Source organism: Mustela lutreola, chromosome 7 (assembly GCF_030435805.1).
Source record: "Mustela lutreola isolate mMusLut2 chromosome 7, mMusLut2.pri, whole genome shotgun sequence".
NCBI lineage: Eukaryota > Metazoa > Chordata > Mammalia > Carnivora > Mustelidae > Mustela > Mustela lutreola.
This window is the reverse complement of record NC_081296.1, coordinates 102,273,166-102,294,203: the sequence shown is the minus strand read 5'-3', so window position 1 is coordinate 102,294,203 and position 21,038 is coordinate 102,273,166. Positions and strand designations below refer to the sequence as shown.

The window sequence follows — 21,038 nt, the reverse complement described above, 5'->3', positions numbered from 1 at the left end:
CTTTGGCTCAGGTCATGATCCCAGGGTCCTGGGATTGAGCAGGGAGCCTGCTTCCCTTCCTCTCTCTGTCTGCCTGCCTCCCTGCCTATTTGTGATCTCTGTCTGTCCAATAAATAAATAAAATCTTAAAAAATAAAAAAGATGCATGTGCCTATTTGTCCTTGCTCTATCTTCACAGTTTCCCATGTCATATATGGAGCCTGCATCTTTTTTATTTAATTACCCTGAAGGTTGCCTAATTTCCCTCTCCTCCTCCTCTCTCTCTCCTTAGCTTCTTCATAGAATGCTGAACAACATTTCTAGCACGTTGCATCCTTTCCTTTCTTACCTAGATAACCATTGAACAGAAATCAAGACAAAACCCTTCACATTTTAAATATTTCAAACAACTTACAAAAATTAACAATTTAAACAACTTACATTTGAATCTAAAATATGGAGACAGAGGTTCATGGTCAGAAAATAAATGTGAATGCATTTGTTTTCTTTGCATGTTCATCATATTTTTCAAGCAAACCAGGAAGGAAAAAAAAATCATGAAAAGATTATCTTAAGATACTTTTGATAAAACAATGATTTGGTTCAGTGGTTGTTGGCCAGAAAAGTCAGCAGAGAATTCCAGAATCTGGACTAATCTGTAATGAAGAAAGAAAATATTCTGACTTTCTCTAGATGAAAGGTAACTTTGACACTTTTCGAGTCGTTAATGGAATCTCATTTTTAACATGCATTTCCAGTGATTATGATACAGCTGGCCCATGGACAACACTAATGCATTTGACTTTTCTAATTATACTTTGAGCTTCTGCAAGAAAGAAAGAGTGTTTTATACACTTTTGTCTTACAGATCTTAATACATTTTGTACAAAGTATCTACCCAATTAAATATGTCCCATATTGAATTGAATGGTATTATTCGACACTGAGTTTTTCTTATACTTATTTCTTTCGTGCTATTTCATGCTTTTATTCTTGCTATATTCCTTTCTAGTTAATTTTACGTTCCTCCCACTTGGCACTCTTACATCGCTATGCCAACCTCCACTTTCGAAGTTGCATTGCAAACTAATTCTCATTGAGGATGCCATTCCAGTTGAGAATGCTAAGGAGCTCTCTTACAGTAGGGTAGTCAACTTTATTTTCTTTTTTTTTTTTCTCCTGTTTAGGAAATGAGCTGTTAATTTTATCATACCTATTAATCAAGTCTAGCCACAAGTCATTTTAAGAATAACTGTGGTTGAGCCCTTTAATTTTGAATCTTTGCATAAAGTCACTCAGAAGTCTCATTTGGAAGTATATACGGTATACTATATACATGACTTAACAAAGTTCATTCCTGGACTGTGGTTCGAGTTCATGTTTAAATGAGGGGAGGAATCTTCTACCACTCTGGAATTTGTGCCATTGCTTCTCTGACAGCCTTAAGACTTTCTCCTATTTATCATTTGAGGTAACTGCAAGCTTTCTATTAATACGAAGCAGTTTCTTGAGGGAGAGCAATGTATGTGTTTGTGAGAGCAGGTGGCAGTGGAGCTAGAAATCCTGGTTGCGAGGAGGGGAGGGGGCAGTTATACGTTAGCTGACATAAGTCAGTGTGGGCAAAATATTTCATGTATTTGCATCATGGCTCATGGTACTGGAAAAAAGTTCAGATTTTAGGTAAAAAAGCATAATTTAAAAAACAATACTAGTGGGGCACCTGGGTGGCTCAGTGGGTTAAAGCCTCTGCCTTTGGCTCAGGTCAAGATCTCAGGGTCCTGGGATCAAGTCTCGCATTGGGCTCTCTGCTCAGCAGGGAGCCTGCTTCCCTCTCTCTCTCTCTCTCTTTCTCTCTTTGCCTACTTGTGATCTGTCTGTCAAATAAATAAATAAAATCTTTATTTAAAAAAATACTAATCTACTCTTCATAAAATCTAGAATTATTGTACTCTGTTAGTCCAAATGGAGACTCTGAATACTCACAGATGACAAATACAATTATCTGAGATGTGGATTTGACACTGAAATTACGTTTTTTATATGCAAGTCATGTTTTAGGTAGTGTTGCATTACAAGTCCTGTCTTCTGTATTCTAGGCCTGTTCCTGAAGGATAAAATCAGATTGAATTCTGTTTCTCCAGGATCCATGTCTCCTTGTCAGGTTGCTTGACTTCATTAAATTTTAGCAGCAATCTTTATTTTTCAGTCTGTTATTTTCTTTCTAGAGATCACTAATAGTAGAATAATGAGTAATAATAATAATAGTAATAATAAAGCAGTAAGCAAATTACTTTGCAAACCTATTCCCCAAGAATGCTGCCAGAGGGTGACCTAATTTTGACACTTCAAAACTTGTCAGCAGAATACCTACTAAAGGAGAGAAAATATTATTTTACATGTAGGACCCCTTGACTTCCCCTATTCCCTTACAACTAGTTAGTCTGCCATTTATAGCAATTTCTGTTGCCTAAATTTTTAAAAACATATGCTCTGTGACATATGGGCTCCTGTGTGTCTCTGGTGATAGGGAATCAATATAAATAGAACATTGTGAATAAAATTTTTTTTCTTTATATAGAATATCTCGGAATCTCTCTCTTTATTTCACTCAGTTTGCTACTACATGTGAAGTTCAGTATTTTGAAAAAAAGTCCTTTTTAGCATTTTAATAACAGCCTAGCTATTTCTGTCTAAATAGAAAGCAGCATGCAGTTATAGAATCATAATTTCCAGAACTGAAAGGGACCTTGTTAAATTATTACAGGGCAAATTATTAAATAATTGGTAGTCTCTTTCCGAATATATGTGATCAATAGTTTTTAATGGCAGAGAAGATGAACAAAGGAAATATGACTTTGTGATTGTGGAAGCTTGTTTTGGTAATGCAGGGTGAGCCCCTCCTTATAAAGATCATCATGTCCTTTTTTGAAGTGCCTTTAACTTGTATAGCTACACTGTTCCTCATTACAATGGTAGGATACTTTTTCTTTTTTCTCTGGATCAGATAAAACTGTAGTAAGTTGAGTAACATAGGGTACTAGATGACTACTACTTAGCTTTAGTAATTCTTGCAAGATCTGTTTATAGTACAGAAGAAACCACAGCACAGGAAAAGATAACCTCATCCCCAGATTGAGGACAACTGGCATTGAACTCTGGCAAGCCTACCAGCTAGATGTTGGGTTTCAGTCGACAGATTTTAAGGCAACCAACATATGGCAGCTAGCAGTGGAATGCATCTTCTAGTCAAGGCCTTTCCTCTGATAAATAAAATTTGCAGTTACTATTACATGTGAGCTTTTTTTTTTTTAACATCTTAATTTTATTTTATTTTTTCAGTGTTCCAAGATTCATTGTTCATGCACCACAGCCAGTGCTCCATGCGATACGTCCCCTCCTTGATACCCGCCACCAGGCTTACCCAGCCCACCACCCCCTTCCCCTCCAACACCCTCCATTTGTTTCTGAGTCCAAGTTTCTCATGGTTCATCTCCCCCTCCAATTTACCCCAATTCACTTTTCCTTTCTTTCTCGTAATGATTACATGTGATCTTAATGCTATATTGAATACAAGGTATGTCAAAAAGCAATTAATTGAAAGAAAGTAAAAATAACAACAGACTGTTTCCTTACTGCTATGATCTTGGTGAGGCCTGCCCAACACACAAGATGGAAGCTCAACAGCCAGTATATAAAGATTACTCAGAACTGATTGAAAAGTCACTTTGGGGTGTGTGTGTGTGTGTGTTTCTACTTTCAAGATAAAAAAGAACAGCTAGCTAACTCCTCAGAATCACAATCTACTCTGTCTGCCTTCTTTCCCCTTCAAATATGCCATTTTCAGGCACATATATGATTTATATTGTTCCTGGAAACGTGTCATTCTTTCCATAGTATTCAATAGGGTGTTCTTGGAACACATCAGCCTGTGAAGTCCATGCTCATGTCCCCTTTGGCCATTAATTCCTATAAGTTTTAGTTTACTTTTATATGGTTAACAGTATTCGATGGGTAAATGGCAGAGACAGATGGCTTTCTCCTAACTTTAGTACAAATACAGATACTCAAGACAGTCTTAAATCTCTTATATCCACACTATTCTCCTCCAGGAAAAATACAGGGGAATTTATGTTTTTGATAAAAATTTTAGATTTGATAACCACCTCTTCTTTATTCTTACTGTATTTCAGTACAAAATAATGGACTTCTCCACTCAGAAAACTCAAGTTTCTTTTTAACAGTGTTACTTGGAGATTATGTGACATTCATCATGCTATCCAAAGGAAGGGAAGAAGGAGGGAGGGCAGAGAGAAAAAAATAGCAAAGGAGGGAAAGAAGAATGGAAAAGAGAGGGAAAAGAAGGGGGTAGGAAGGAAGGAAAGATGAATGGATGTGTTGCTATCACCTATCCGTTTTGGTGACTGTATCATCAGGGGACATGTCAAGGTGTGAACCCCTCATCTTTCTCACTAGTTGCTCAGTAGTATCTCTAGTGGTATCTCTAGTTCAGTAGTCTCACTAGTTGATCAGTGGTATCTCTAGTTGTATCTCTAGTTCAGTAGTCTCACTAGTTGTCAGTTGTTGAGTTTCTTAGTGCTGCCTTAACGAAGTAGTACAAACTGGGTAAACTTGTGTCACAGGTCTGAAGGCTAAAAGGTTGAGGTAAAGGTTTTGGCAGGATTCATTCCTTCTGAGGGCTGAGAAGAATCTGTCCCATGCTTTTCCCCTAATTTCTGATGGTTTGCTGGTCATCTCTGGTGCTTCATGGATTTGCTGGGTGCATCACCCCAATATCTGCCTTCATATTCACATGGTGCTTTCCTGGGGTACATGCCTGTGTCTGAATTTTCCCTTTTTACAAGGACATCAGTTACATGAATCAGGGCTCACTCTAATGACTTCATTTCAACTTGATTACCTCTGTTAATTTCTATCTCTAAATAAGGTCACATTCTGAGGTATTGGGTTTCAGAAATCCAATATAGTTTGGGGGTTCAAATTTAGTCTATAACAAATAATATATCTTTTTTGTTGTAGTACAAAAACTTAAAGCATGTGGAGTATGGTTCTCTTACTGCTGTCACAAACCATCATAATTCAAGGTAGTAGAAGTATAATGTTGCCCTATCCCTCCCCCCAAAATCAGTAGGTAAGATATGTCTCTATCAGTGGGAATTTCTATCATTGCAAATAAACCTCTGTTAATTTTTAGCAAGTCAACAGAAAATGTGGAGATGAACCTGAAGAGATGAAATATCTCTGACACCCTCTTGCTGAAAATTGGAGTTCAGTAGCATATACTGATTGAAAACAGAGTGTGCTTTCAATCTTTTAGTTTAAAGGTACCCCTCCACTAGAAGGAGCAACTTAAGTTTAACAGACCAATAAATGTCCAATTATGGATAGAGTCCATTTCATTTTTGAAAGACAAATAGAATTTTGCAGATTATAATGGATATTTTGCAGTTTGTCTGCAAGTTAGAAATGTACAATTGTAAAAACTGATTGGGAAGAGAAAGTTTGTCTGAATTTTGTTAAGCCTAAGGATATTATTTATAAATGTCAGTATCTGTGCTTCTCCCGCCTAAAGTAGATAGTTTGTTGTTCCAGTCCAGAATTACAGATGACTGAAGATCCACCAACCAGAAAGAAGGATATTATAATATGACACTTAGTGAAGATATTATATTATAAATCACAATATACATTTTAAGCAGCACATTCTAAGACATTTTATATGTAGACATTACCACATAATAAACAGACTATAGGAAAGACAGCAAAAGGCTGTGTCCTCAGGCTAAGGAAAGTTATGATGTCAATTATTTTACCAAAAGAGACAGGGCTCTAGATTAGTCCCATTTGCTGGAACGACAATCAGTTAGGAAACTTTTGAAAATAGACGTGCACATAATCTGTAAAACTGCACTTCTAGTCCAGTCAGGAATTATGCATAGCTTTTTTTTTTTTTTTCCTACAGTCCTCTTTCCTCCTTCCCTTTCCTGCCTATTTTGTACTAAATGCCTATATAGGCTATTGTTTTTTACCGTATCCATACATTTTTTCAGTAAACATTTAATGAAATATATGCTGGACACATTGGTAGGCGCTTAGGATATAATGCTGAATAAAACAATAAACCTTCCTGCTTTTCTGACATTTACTTCTAACTGGAGGAGACTGACTTTCATAACCACAAAGTGTGTGTAAACTTGTATCTATGCTAAGCAGATAGATAGTTGCTATCTAGAAGAAGAGGCCCATGTTGCTCTGAGTGCCCATAAGTAATGGATTTGATTTGTCCAGAGGAGCCAGGGAGTGTGTGCCTGTGGTGAAAACAATGGAGGGAGTTGTGAGTCAGGGATAACAAGGTGAGAGGAAAAGACTTTGGACCCAGAGAGAACAACACGTTCAAAGACCTTGGACCAGAGTGAAATCCAGCAAGTTAGAGGGACTGGAAGGGTGAGTGGGGACAGTTTGAGTTCCATGTGGAAGCAGGGGAAGAACATTCAGAGTTTCCAAAATCCTAATAATAGCAGTTTTATTTTAAATGCATTAGGTTCTTGGGGCACCTGGGTAGCTCAGTGGGTTAAGCCTCTGCCTTCTGCTCAGGTCATGGTCTCAGGGTCTTGGGATCAAGCCCCGCATCGGGCTTTCTGCTCAGTGGGGAGCCTGCTTCCCCTCCTCCCTCTGCCTGCATCTCTGCTTACTTGTGATCTCTCTCTCTCTCTTTCCAACAAATAAATAAATAAAATCTGAAAAAGAAAATAAAAGCATTAGGTTCTTAAGTAAGGGATTGATATGGTCATTTCAAAAAATCACTGGTGTGCTGTGTGGAGATGCAGTTGGAAAGGGGTCATCAGCTAGAATGATTTTGTAGTAGTCTGAGTGAGAGATGATAGTGGCTTGAGATGGCATGCTTGTGCTGAAAATGGAGGGAATGAGCCAGTTAAGAGGGTAAAGTCAACAGCTCTTGGTAATGGTGTCAAGAATGAGATCTAGGTAACTGCAGGCAGTTTTTCTGATGGTCTTGCCATTTGATGACACAGAAAAGGCTGAAAGAAGACATCTTTTTGAGGAGAGAGAGATGTTATGGATATGTTATATATATTATATATTATGGAGGTGTTGAATTATGTGTATATAATACAGGATGCATATTATATATTTGGGGTATATTAGACTATATTAAGACATTCGAGAGAAACTGTCAAGTAGACAGGAGGGTACAGAGACCTGGAGTGTAGGACCAAGGTCTGTGTTGGCAGTACGCACTTGTGAACCATTATATAGATGGCACCTGGGCCAAACCATAGCTTAATGCTTGTGTACTCTAGAATGAGAATGGATCAGAAAAGCCTGGAGTAACACTGGAAACAGCCTTACAGGGTTTGACACCTTTTCCTAGATAACCAGAATGAGACCCTTCCCCCATGTAAATGACATATGGAAAATGAGGTTGTTCCAAGGGAAGACTTCTTCAATGCAGGAAAGCACTACAGGAAGCTTTTCTTGAGAAAATGTAATTGGAAGCTTTAGACAAACTCTTCCAGAAAGTATAAAAGCCCTTAATTCCACAGCACACTGTTCAGCAGTCTCCACTTGATAAAAGGTCACATACCTGTGTGATCTGTTAAAAATTTTAACCTGTTACCTTATATGAAAAAAAAAAAAAAAAAAAAAAGATAGGGACAAGTATCATGTTAGCATGAATTATATGTTTTTTGTTTGAGGTGTTCTCATGGGCATATACATAGCCCATACAAAACACTTTGTAGTTAGAGTTCTCAAAATCAATAATTTTTTTATTTATTTAAAGAGGAAGTTTATTTCCATAATTAAATTATATAGCTTCTGTACTAAATGCTAAGTTTAAAAAAAAGATTTTCAACCTCTCTAAAGCTATTTATCATCCTATTTAATTTTTCTCTAGTGTCTCCTCAAATAAAGTTGAAACAGAGGCTCTTCATGTTTCATTGCTATTGAGGTGCTCTTCTAAATATTTGGCTAGAAACTGTAATCTGAATTATTATTGTGTGAAGCGATTAATTTGCTGTCATATTTGATATACTAATGTAGGTCAGTGACAAAACACCACTTAAAGGTACTGGTAGCTAATAGGAACATATCGACATGAGAACCTGTCAAAATGGCCTTTAATTGGAAATTAAGGAACATTTGATATATGTCAAAATAGCTCTGGATTTAGACCTTCATGTCTCTCGTCCTCAATCCTTAATTAAAATGGAGGCTTCATCTGCATAATAACATTCCTGGCTTGTGTCATTCCTCCATTATTCACTTTAGTTTTTGAAACTTCAGCATTGAAAGTGTCATTTTGTAATTGTTTGGATATGTCTTTGAGATTTTTACAAATTTTTGATTTCTTTTTTTTTGAGATTATGGTAGGGAATCAAATACATGCTTTGCACTTGGAGTATTAAAATATATTTCTAAGAATGCTGATTATGTGATTAATTAAATAAAAGCATATCTGAAATACTTCTCTATAGAAGTACGTACTTGTTCTTCTGTAGATGTGCCTACTTGTTCTTCACTAAGTGTTTTCTTATTTTTTATATTTTAAAATGGTTTATGATAGTAAGTAATTTATCCTTGAAAAGCATCAGTTTCAGTCAAAATTTTAAGCAACAATTTTCATTTATTTAATTGATCAATGGGCCTCAAAAAGAAGTTTATATTTGTCAACAAATTTGATCATTTCAGCATATGGACAGTTTATATAAAGTTGATGTCATTTTTAAACATTTTTTTTCATTTTATCTCATGTAAATTATTGGGAAGAAAATGTATTGATTTCACTAATCAGCAATAATATTATTTTTTCAATGTTTGCTCCATACATGGAGATTTCAGGCTGTCAATGACTAAAACTTTGAATGCTTAGTGCTGTCAGCCAGACACTGATGTAAGCTTCAGATATACATTGTCAAATGAGATGGCTGAAGCAGTGTGAGGTAAAAAGTTTTATCATCCCTATTTGATATATGAGGAAGGTGAGACTATCCAAGATTTTATGCTAGTATTTCTGACCCAGGAAACTCAACTTCAAACCCAGGACTTTATCTATTTATTTCCTTCCTTCCTTATTTATTTTAAAGATTTTCTGTATTACTTTATTAAGAGAGACAGACAATGAAAGAGAGCATACATACCCTCACATATGGGGGAGGGAAGAGAGAGGGAGAAGCTTAAGGAGACTCCAGGCACAGGCCCAAGCCCAGTGCAGGGCTTGATCTCAGAATCCTGTGATCATGACTTGAGCTGAAATCAAAGCATCCAATGCTTAACCTACTAATCCACCCAGGTGTCCCGTATTTATTTGTTTATTTTTTTATTTATGAGAGAGAGCATGTGCACACACATGCAGGAACAGAGGGGAGGGGCAGAGGAAGGGGGAGAGAATCTTAAGCAGACTCCATGTTGACCATGGAGCCTGACTTTTGGTTTGATCTCCCCACTGCGGATATCATGACCTAAGCTGAAATCAAGAGTCAGACACTTAACTGACTGAGCCACCCAGGCGACCCCAAACCCAATACTTTAAATTTAAAATGTTAGAAATATTAAACTCTTTTATCACTAGAAACTTTTTTTGTAAGTATTTTATTTATTTATTTGAGAGAGCGATAGAGTGAGTGCAAGTGTGGGGGAAGGGGCAGATGGAAAAGGAGAAGCAGAATCCCCAGTGAGCAGGTAGCCCCACATGGGTCTCGATCCCAGGATCCCAAGATCATGACCTGAGCAGGAAGCAGCCTCTTAACCGACTGAGCCACCCAGGCACCCCTAGAAATTTTTTGAATTAGAGGAATACATAGATACTCATTGTTCATTATGTACGAATAACATAAAGCAGGTGTGGGAGAAAATTACTTATGGCAAAATGTTTCTCTTGAAAGAATAAATAACATCTTTTTGCTTAAAGTTTTGACTGTTTTAGTTATTGGTTTAACTTATGTTAATTATGTAAAATTGTAATGTTGGTGTTGGTGAGGTAGGTCCCTGGGAGAGTGAACCAGTAAAAGTGGGAGTGTAAGATGATATCTGAGTGATGGTTGCTTACAGGGGACCTGGAAAGGTAGACAGAGCTGGTGACCTGAATCATAATGAGCTTAGTCATTCATTGGATTTTATCTATCAGAAAAACTTGGCAGAGCAAGGAAGAAGGTGGGATATTTGAAGTCCAGAAACATGATTTAATGAAAATCAGAAGACTAATCAATTTTTTAAAATGACTCTAATTTCATGGGAAAAAACCTAGTGGATTCAGACAGAAAAGTGTCACCTTTATCCACTGAGATTAAGAGAATTAGTACAATTGTGAAGTGGAAGCAAAGTTTATATATTTTTGAAATTGCTAAAGTTTAAGATTTAAAATAAATAGGTGGATGATAATATTTACTAATAATTGCTTAAGTTTCACATTGCGTGATTTAAACAGACATTTTTATTCTTTCTCTTATGGCATGAACTAATTTAATAAAAATGCTTTTTGCCTATCAGTATATAAGTGATCATTTTCTTTCTGTATTCTGTTTTTTACCCCTAAATTCCAAAGATATAAAGGAAGGTCTGACCTCTTAAAAAATGAAGATGCAACATGGCAAAATGAAACACAATAAAATTTGTTTTTTAGGGTAAAGGCAGAAATGTAGTTAAAACTAAACTTTGAAATTTACTAAGTTTCACTGAAGGTGTCTCACTTTCTTTTTCTTTTTTTCTTTTTTAATTAACATATAATGTATCATTTGTTTCAGGGGTATATATCTGTGATTCATCAGTTTTATGTAATTCACAGCACTCACCATAGCAGACCCTCCCCAATGTCCATCCCCCAGCCACCCCATCCCTCCTACCACCTTCTCCTCCAGCAACCCTCAGTTTGTTTCCTGAGATTGAGCCTCTTACAGTTTGTCTCCCTCTCTGGTTTCATCTTGTTTCATTTTTTTCCTCTCTTCTCCTATAACCCTCTGTCTTGTTTCTCAAATTCTTCATATCAGTGAGATCATATGATAATTGTCTTTCTCTGATTGACTTATTTTGCTTAGCATATTATCCTCTAGTTCCATCCACATTGTTGCAAATGGCAAGATTTTGGGGGTTTTAATGGTTGCATAGTATTCCATTTTATACACCACACACACACACACACCCCACATCTTCATTATCCATTCATTCATTGATGGACATCTAGGTTCTTTCTGTAGTTTGGCTATTGTGGACATTGCTGCTATAAACATTCGGGTGCACTTGCCCCTTTGGATCACTACATTTCTGTCTTTATGGTAAATACCCAGTAGTGCGATTGCTAGGTTGTAGGGTAGCTCTATTTTCAACTTTTTGAGGAACCTCCATACTGTTTTCCAAAGTGGCTGCACCAGCTTGCATTCCCACCAACAATGTAGGAGGGTTCACCGTTCACCACATCCTCCCCAGTATCTGTCATTTCCTGACTTGTTAATTTTAGCCATTCTGACTGGTGTGAAATCTTGTCTCCTTGTGGTTTTGATTTGTATTTCTCTGATGTCAAGTGAGGTTCAACACATTTTCATGTGTCTGTTGGCCATTTGGATGTTTTCTTTGCAAAAATGTCTGTTCATGTCTTCTGCCTGTTTCTAGATTGGATTATTTGTTCTTTGGGTGTTGAGTTTGCTGTATCTTTATAGATTATGGATACTAGCCCTTTATCTGATATGTTGTTTGCAAATATCTTCTCCCATTTTAATGGCTTCCTTTTGGACTTGTAGACTGTTTCCTTTTCTGTACAAAAGCTTTTTATCTGATGAAGTTCCAATAGTTCATTTTTGCCCTTGCTTCCCTTGTCTTTGGCGATGTTTCTAGGAAGAAGTTGCTATGGCTGAGATCAAAGATGTTGCAGCCCGTGTTCTTCTTAAGATTTTGATGGATTCCTGTCTCACATTGAGGTCTTTCATACATTTTGAGACTATTTTTGTGTGTGGTATAGTTTCACTCTTCTGCATGTGGATGTACAACACCATCTGTTGAAGAAAGTATCTGTTTTCCACTGGACATTCTTTCCTGATTTGTAGAAGATTAGTTGACCATAGAATTGAGGGTCTATTTCTGGGCTCTCTTATCTGTTCCACTGCTCTAGGTGTCTGGTTTTGTGCCAGTACCATACTGTCTTGATGATTACGGTTTTGTAATTGAGCTTAAAGTCTGGAATTGTGATGCCAACAACTTTGGTTTTCTATTTTAAAATTCCTCTGGGTATTTGAGGGTGTCTGGTTTGGGGATCAAGGTAATGGTGGCTTCATAAAATGAGTTTGGAAGTTTTTCTTCCTTTTCTATTTTTTGGAACAGTTTCAGGAGAATAGGTATTAATTCATTTTTAAATGTTTGGTAGAATTCTTCTGGGAAGCCTTCTGGCCTAAGACTCTTGTTTGTTGAGAGATTTTTGATGACTGCTTCAATCTCCTTACTGGTTACAGGTCTGTTCAGGATTTTTATTTTTTCCTGGTTCAGTTTTGGTAGTTTATACATCTCTAGAAATACCTCCATTTCTTCCAGATTATCAAATTTAGTGGCATATGAACAAATACAAATTTGCTCATAGTATGTTCTTTTAATTGTTTGTGTTTGGTGTTGGTTGTGATCTCTCCTCTTTCATTCATGATTTTATTTATTTGGGTCCTTTCTCTTTTCTTTTTGATAAGTCTGGCCAGGGGTTTATCAATCTTATTAATTTTTTTCAAAGACCCACCTCCTAGTTTCATTGATCTGTTCTACTGTTCTTTTTGGTTTCTATTTAATTGATTTCTGCTGTGATCTTTATTTCTCTTCTCCTGCTGGGTTTAGGCTTTCTTTGCTGTTCATTCTCCAGCTCTTTTAGGTGTAGTGTTAGGTTGTGTACTTGAGACCTTTCTTGTTTCTTGATAAAGGCCTGTATTGCTATATACTTTCCTCTCAGGACCACCTTTGCTCTATCCCAAAGATTTTGAATAGTTGTGTTTTCATGTTCATTTGTTTCCATGAATATTTTTTAATTCTTCTTTAATTTCCTGGTTGACCCATTTATTTTTTAGTAGTGTGCTATTTAGCCTCCGTGTATTTGAGTTCCTTGCAACTTTCGTCTTGTGATTGTGTTCTAGCTTCAGAACATTGTGGTCTGAAAATATGCAGGGAATGATCCCAATCTTTTGGTACCAGTTGAGACCTGTTGATGACCCAGGATGTGATCTATTCCAGAGAATGTTCCATGTGCACTAGAGAAGAATGTGTATTCTGTTGCTTTGGGATGGAATGTTCTGAATATATCTGTGATGTCCATCTGGTCCAGTGTGGTATTTAAAGCCTTTATTTCCTTGTTGATCTTTTGCTTGGATGACCTGTCATTTCAGTGAGGGGGATGTTAAAGTCCCCTACTATTATTGTATTATTGTCAATGTGTTTCTTTGATTTTGTTATTAATTGGCTTATATAGTTGGCTGCTCCCATGTTCGGGGCATAGATATTTAAAATTGTTAGGTCTTCTTGTCGGACAGACCCTTTGAGTATGATATAGTGTCTTTCCTCATCTCTAATTATAGTCTTTGGCTTAAAATCTAATTGATCTGATATAAGGATTGCCACCCCAGCTTTCTTTTGTTGTCCATTAGCATGGTAAATGGTTTTCCACCCCCTCACTTTAAATCTGGAGGTGTCTTTGCATCTAAAATGAGTTTCTTGCAGACAGCATATCGATTTTTTTTTTTTTTAATAATCCATTCTGAGGGGTGCCTGGGTGGCTCAGTGGGTTAAAGCCTCTGCCTTTGGCTCAAGTCATGATCCCAGGGTCGTGGAATTGAGCCCTACATCGGGCTCTCTGCTCTGCAGGGAGCCTGCTTCCCCCTCCCTCTCTCTCTGTCTGCCTCTCTGCCTACTTGTGATCTCTATCTGTCAAATAAAATAAATAAAATCTTTAAAATAAATCCATTCTGATACCCTGTGTCTTCTGATTGGGGAATTTAGATCATTTACATTCAGGATAACTATTAAAATATATGAATTTAGTGTTACTGTATTGCCTGGAAGGTGACTGTTACTGTATATTGTCTCTGTTCCTTTCTGGTCTGTTACTTTAAGCCTCTCTCTTTGCTTAGAGGACCACTTTCAAGATTTCCTGTGGGGCTGGTTTATTGTTTGCAAATTCTTTTAGTTTTTGTTGTTGTTGTGGAAGTTTTTTATCTCCCCTTCTATTTTCATTGACAGCCTAGCTGGATAGAGTATTCTTTGCTGCATATTTTTCTCATTTAGTGTTCTGAATGTATCATGCCAGTCCTTTCTGGCCTGCCATGTCTCTGTGGATAGTTCTGCTGCCAATATAATATTTCTACCTTTGTATGTACAGACCTCTTGTCCTGAGCTGCTTTCAGGATTTTCTCTTTGTCTCTGAGTCTTGTAAGTTTTACTATTAGGTGACTGGGTAATGACTTATTTTTATTGATTTTGAGAGGGGGTTTTCTGTACCTCCTTGATTTTGATGCTTTTATCCTTCCCCAAGTTAAGGAAATGCTCTTGTATAAGTTGATCCCATATACCTTCTGCCCCCCTCTCCCTTTCTTCTTCTTCTCGGACACCGATTATTCTAATATGGTTTCATTTTACGGTATCACTTATCTCTCAAATTCTCCCCTTGTGATCCAGTAGTTGTTTGTCTTTTTCTCAGCTTCTTTATTCTCCATCATTTGGTCTTCTATATCACTAACTCTCTCTTCTGCATCATTTATCCTAGTAAGAGCCTCCATTTTTTATTGCACCTCATTAATGGCTTTTTTTTTTTATTTCAACTTGGTTAGATTTCAGTTCTTTTATTTCTCCAGAAAATGATTCTCTATTATCTTCTATGCTTTTTTTGAAGCCAGGTAGCATCTTTACAATCGTCATTCTGAACTCTATTTCTGACATCTTACTTATGTCTTGTTGATTAGGTCCTGAGCAGTTGGTTCTACTCTTGTTCTTTTTCTGTGGTGAGTTTTTCTACCTTGTCATTTTGTCCAGAGAAAAATAGGTGAATGAGACAACACAATGCTAAAAGGGTAACAGTGACTCCAGAAAAATATACACTAACCAAAGCAGAAGAGACCTAAAACCGAAGGGGAGAAGATGGGGGGGGGGGTGTATATATATATATATATATATATATATATGAATAATTGGGCTGCTGAATAGAACAGAGGTACACACTTGATTATGGGTATATTTTGGTCTTTTAGAAGAAACAGCCTCCCAAAATTTTAAAGAAAGAAAAAGTTATGTATATATAAAAATATGGGTAAACGTGATGAAGTGATGGAATATGACTGTAAAGCTGAAAATTTTAAAAAATTTTAAAAAAGGAATTGGTAACATAAGCAGTTGGTTGAGAAAAAGAGAAAAGAAAAAAAAAAGAGAAAGTGATCAGGCTGGAGACTGGAACAAAGCTATACGCTAGATTTAGGATGTATTTTGGTCTGTTAGAAGAAACTGTATCCCAAAATTTTAAAGAAATAAAAACTTACATCTATTCAAAAAAAAGTTTCAATACAGTGAAAATATGGAATAGGACTAAAAAATGAAAATTAAAAAAGATTTTTCAAATGGTATTAGTAAGATAAAATAGGTTAAAACAGGAAAGAGAAAAAATTAAAAAAAAAAAAAACAGAAAAAGTAATGAAAACTAAAAATTTAACTTTGCTAGACTAAAGAATCATGGGGGAAAAGCCATGAATTCTATGTGCTGTATTACCCTACCACAGGTGTTTTGTGGTTCTCACTGATTGGTAAACTTGGTCTGGGTGGGATGATGAGTTCTTGCAGGGGCCTTTTGCAGTGATTCTCAGACGTCTTTGCCTGAGGCAGAAATGCACCACCCTTGCCAGGGGTCAGGCCAAGTAATCTAAATGGTTTGGCTCTTGGTAGCTTTTGTTCCCTGAATGCTTTCCATACAGCTTTAGAGGAGGAGAATGAAAACAGAGGCCTCTCAGTTTCCGGCCTGTAGGAGCTGGAGCTCAGGGCGCCCACTCCTCAGTGAGCCCTCAGTGAAAACCAGTCAATCCCTCCTGTCTCCCTGGTCTTGGGTCACACTCTGAGCTCACCCAGTCTGTGACCAAGCGTTTCTATCTCTGGTGTATGGCCCCATTTGGAGTCTCCAAACCCAGCAGATTTTCTGCAGCGTGCTCCCCGCCACTCTACCCAGTGGAGGATGTGGGGGTCTCCCTGGATCTGCTACTTGTCGCGTCCTGGCTCGAAGAGTAGTTGCCCGACTGTGCCTTCGGTCATGGTTTAAGGTAACCGAGACCTGAGAGTCCCCTCCGCAGCTCCCTTTCTGTAGTCGGCTTCCCCACTCCGATACCTGGCTGCTCTGCCACACTGAGAGACCCCAGGTCTGTCTGTGATCCTGAGGGTCCTGAGGCCACGCTGTCCCAGCGAGTGTTCCAGCCCCTGCTTGGCTACTGGAGTGACGTCCCTCAGTGGAGCAGACTTCTAAAGTTCTGATTTTGTGCTCTGTTGCTCTCTCACTTGCTGGGCACCGGCCCCTCCTTCTTCTGTCTGTTTTCTCGTATATTGCCTCAGATTCACGTCTCTGCACATCCTACCTTCCAGAAAGTGGTCAAAAATATGGAACACTTCATGAATTTGTGTGTCATCCTTGCGCAGGGGCCATGCTAATCTTCTCTGTATTGTTCTAATTTTAGTTCTGTGCTGCTGAAGCGAGCACAAGTGTGTCTCATTTTCTTAAATGGAAATTAAAGGTATACATCAGGATTTAGAGAGAATTAAAGATTGTCAAAACTCACATGTGTTACACAGGTTCTGGTGTTTGCTAAATTCTCAGTCCATGAGAGCATTTTCCTATGATGTCTGACTCATTCTTGCTTAGTGATAATCGCTCTTCTGCTCTGTTCAGAAAGGGACTTTGGGTGTGGGTCATTGTCACACTGATTCCTGTATTATGGGGTCTAAGAGGCATTTTTCTGTCATGCTGAGGACCTTGTCCTTCTTGGGATTAGTCACAAGCAGCGGCAGGGATTTCTCATTGGAGAGAAACAATGGGGAAATTGGCAGGCCAGATCCTAAAATTTCCCTGCCTGCCATTGCCGCTCTTGGAGAAGCAAATTGAAGTTTTCATTTTTGGCATATTCTGTAGTAAATCTCATTTGTTTTCTTGATGAGCTAGACTGGAAGAAATACCCAATTTGTGATTAAGGTTGCAGCACAATGATGAGACTAATTTCATTTTAGTTAGTATTTGCTGTAGCTTTGTAAGTTCTTTCCAAGAAAGCTAAAAAGCTCTTAATTTCAGAGAGAGGAGTGTATTTAGGTATACATTTCAGTCCGTAGGGGTAAAAAAAGGAAAAAAAAAAAAGATGTAATCAGTATCTGTGGTTTGGGGAGTCTTGATCTCATAAGATGTGGTGATAATTCATAAGAAGCAAGGAAGATGTGGTTCAAAGAACCTTGGAGGGTTCACTGACCATATGACACATGGCTTCTGACATTATTAGGAGGAAGCCATTTCATAAGTTTGATTTAGAGGGAGAAGTCCTAATCAAATGTTTTAAGGATTAAATGCTGCCTTCCCTTGCAGTGTTATAATCGTTTCTCTGTCTTCTTCACTATGCCCCCACACTGACTCAAGGCACATAAAGAACAGTGCCATCTACATCTGAAACTAATGAGGTACTAAGTTGACTAGTTGAATTTAAATTAAAAAAGAAAAAAAAAAAAAAAAGAGAATAGGGCCATCAAAGCAAGAGTGGATTTATCTCAGCATTTTGTTGTTGAAAGTCTATGGCCTAGCCCCCAAAGTGTCTGGCATAGTTATTTTTTAATTTTCTAAAATTTATTAATTAGAGACATGATTCAATTCTTAGTTGGAAACAATTTAGAACTCACTATAGGATACAATAGAAAACCAAGAACTTGCATATAGTGTATCACATTCCTACCGAGGAGAGGGAGTGTGAAGTTCCCCTTAATATTTCAAGTTGGGATATCCAGCTTAGTTTATGCAAATTCTTTGTGAGCAAAATAGGAGATTAATGAAATATTTGATGGACTTTCAGACATCCTCAAGGTGTAGGTCAGCTGTTTTCCCTTGAGAAATACCAGGAAGTACATCATGAGGACTTGGGGTGAGAATGTCCATGTAGAGACCGGAGGGCATACATGACTGGTGCCAGACTTGTTCTCTGGCACACACATTAGAGCTTGTCAAATGCTCTATTTGAAAAATATGTTATAAACCGTAGATTCAGTGAAATGTGTATTTTTTTCTTCTATAAAACATGGAAGAGTCTGAAGTTTTAGCCATAGATATTAAGAGGTTATGCTTCTAGGTGAAAACAAAGAAAGATATTTCTGATGAAATCTCAAGTTGCAAATGTAGAAACCTTCATGTAATAAAATTAAAAAAAAACATTTTTAAGATTTTATTTATTTATTTGACAGACAGAGAGAGATCACAGTAGGCAGAGAGGCAGGCAGAGAGAGAGAGAGGAGGAAGCAGGCTCCCCGCTGAGCAGAGAGCCCGATGCGGGACTTGATCCCAGGACCCCGGGATCATGACCTGAGAGCCAAAGGCAGAGGCTTAACCCACTGAGCCACCCAGGCGCCCCTAAATTTAAAATTTTTATACTGTTTCACTTAAGAAAAATAAGACTCAAAAATGTCATTTTGTGGAAAATATTTTAGATTAATATTTTGCAGTTATGTGTTCAATTTTCCATAAAGTCAGTACCCTGCTTGGAGAATGACATTACATGATAGTTCTTTTCTAGAAAAATATTGCTTTTATTGTTTTAACATTACAATTTAAATTGCATTATTGCTTTTTATGTTTAACATCAAAATTTCATGTACATAATTACATTATTTTTGAACGTCATTTCCTTTTCTATTCTTTTTTATTCTATTTTTTATTCTTTCTATTCTCTTTTTATTCTTTATTTATTATTTTCTATTCTTTTTGTGTTTCACTGTTTTCCCACACACCTCTTCTGGTACGCAGCAATTTGTTCTCTGTGTTTAAGAGTGTTTTTTGTCTTTCTTTTTTTGTTTGTCCATTTGTTTTGTTTCTTAAATTCCACATATGAGTGAAATCATGGTATTCGTCTTTCTCTGACTGACTTATTTTACTTAGCATAATACTCTCTAGGTACATTCATGTTATTGCAAATGGCAAGATCTCACTCCTTTTTATGGCTGAGTAGTATTCCATTTATCTACAGATGAACACTTGGGCTGCTTCCATCTTTTCACTATTGTAAATGCTGCAATTAATGTTAGGGTGCATATATCTTTTCAAAGTAGTGTTTTTATTTTCCTTGAGTGTAAGTACCAAGTAGTGGAGTCAGTGGATCATGTGGTAATTTTATTTTAAATTTTTGAGGAACCTTCATATTCTTACCTCCTTTGTTGTAGGTTAATTGACCATAAAAACATGAGTTCATTTTTGTGTTCTTTATTCTATTCCATTTATCTGTGTGACTTTTTTTTTGTGCTAAGGTACTATTTAGATTAACTTTGAACTATATTCTTGAAATCTGAAATAGTGATAACTCCAACTTTCTTCTATTCTTTCTTTTTAAAAAGATTTATTTATTTATTTGTTTGTTTATTTATAGAGGTGGGGAGTGAGGGACAGAGAGGGAGAGGGAGACAGTGGATCTCAAGCAGACTCCTGCTAAGCACAAAGCTAGACATGAGACTTGATCCCACAACCCTTTGATTATGATCGGTGCTAAAATCAAGAGTTGGGACACTTAACCAGCTGACCCCTCCAGGCACCGCTAACTTTATTCTTCTTTCATAAGATTACTTTGGCTATGCAGAATCTTTTGTGGTTCGATACAAATTTTAGTAGTATGTGTTTTAGTTCAATGAAAAATTTTGTTAGTATTTATAGGGATTACATTAAATCTGTAGATTGCTTTGGGTAGTACAAATATTTTAACAATATTGGCTTTTCCAATCTAGAACATGGAATATCTTTCCATTTGTTTGTGTCATCTTCAATTTCTTTCATCAGTGTTTTAAAATTTTTCAGAATTCAGGCCTTTTACCTCCTTGGTTAAGTTTATTCATAGTGATTTTATTATTTTTGGTGCATTTGTAAATGAGACTTTTTTTTAATTTCTCTTTCTGCTACTTCACTGTTAATGAATAGACATGCAACAGATTTCTATAAATTTTATATTCTGCAACTTTACCAAATTCATTTATCAGTTCTAGTAGGTTTTTTGGTATATTTTTTAGGGTTTTCTATGTAGATTATCATGTCATTTGCAGATAGTAAAAGTTTTATGTCTTCCTTACTAATTTAGATGCCTTTTTTTTCCTTGTCCATTTTCTGTGGCTAGGACTTAGAGTGCTGTTTTGAACAAAAGTGGTAAGAGTGACCATACTTGTCTTGTTGCCAATATTAGAAGAAAAACTCTAAGTTTTTCACCATTGAGTATGATATTAACTATGTTTTCATAGATAACCTTTAGTATGTTGAGGTATGTTTTCTCTAAACATACTTTGTTTCTTTATCATGAATGGATGTTGTTGAGTTTTGCATCAGTGTTCATCAGAAATATTTCATGCACATAATTAAGTTGTTATTGAAAGTTATTTTCTTTGATAATGAATTTTATTCCATCTTTAATAGTATTTATTGCATATAAACAGGTAAGTTTTAATTTTTAATTTAAACTCTACTTTAAATTCTTTGCTAATATTAATCTAAAAAGTCATATCAAAATCTATTATTTAGAAAACATTAATAGCTCCTTTCTAAAACTAGAGGCTTCAGGGCTTAATTTTTTTTTTTACCTTATCTTGGGCTTTGGAGAGTCTCTCAGGGAAGTTCAATTAATTTATAACAGTGCCTCTCAGGATATACTGAAGAGACATAATATGCAAAATATTCAGAACTTTTCATGTTAAGAGTCCATCAACAAAATCATTTGAGGTTGATATGATCTTTTTTTTTTTTTTTTTTTAAGATTCTAATCATTTATTTTAGAAAGAGCGGGGCGTGGAGGGGGCAGAGGGAGAGGGAGAGAGAGAAT

General features: G+C 36.7%; 1 protein-coding gene and 1 non-coding gene across 2 annotated transcripts in view; one reads left to right on the top strand and one right to left on the bottom strand.

Moving 5' to 3' along the window:
• Window positions 1-21,038, top strand: part of MDGA2 (MAM domain containing glycosylphosphatidylinositol anchor 2) — an 879,614-nt gene that overhangs the window by 328,016 nt on the left and 530,560 nt on the right. The window lies entirely within an intron of this gene.
• On the bottom strand, window positions 16,594-16,699 carry LOC131837385 (U6 spliceosomal RNA). Its single transcript, XR_009355998.1, has one exon. It is a non-coding gene; the product is annotated as a U6 spliceosomal RNA (small nuclear RNA).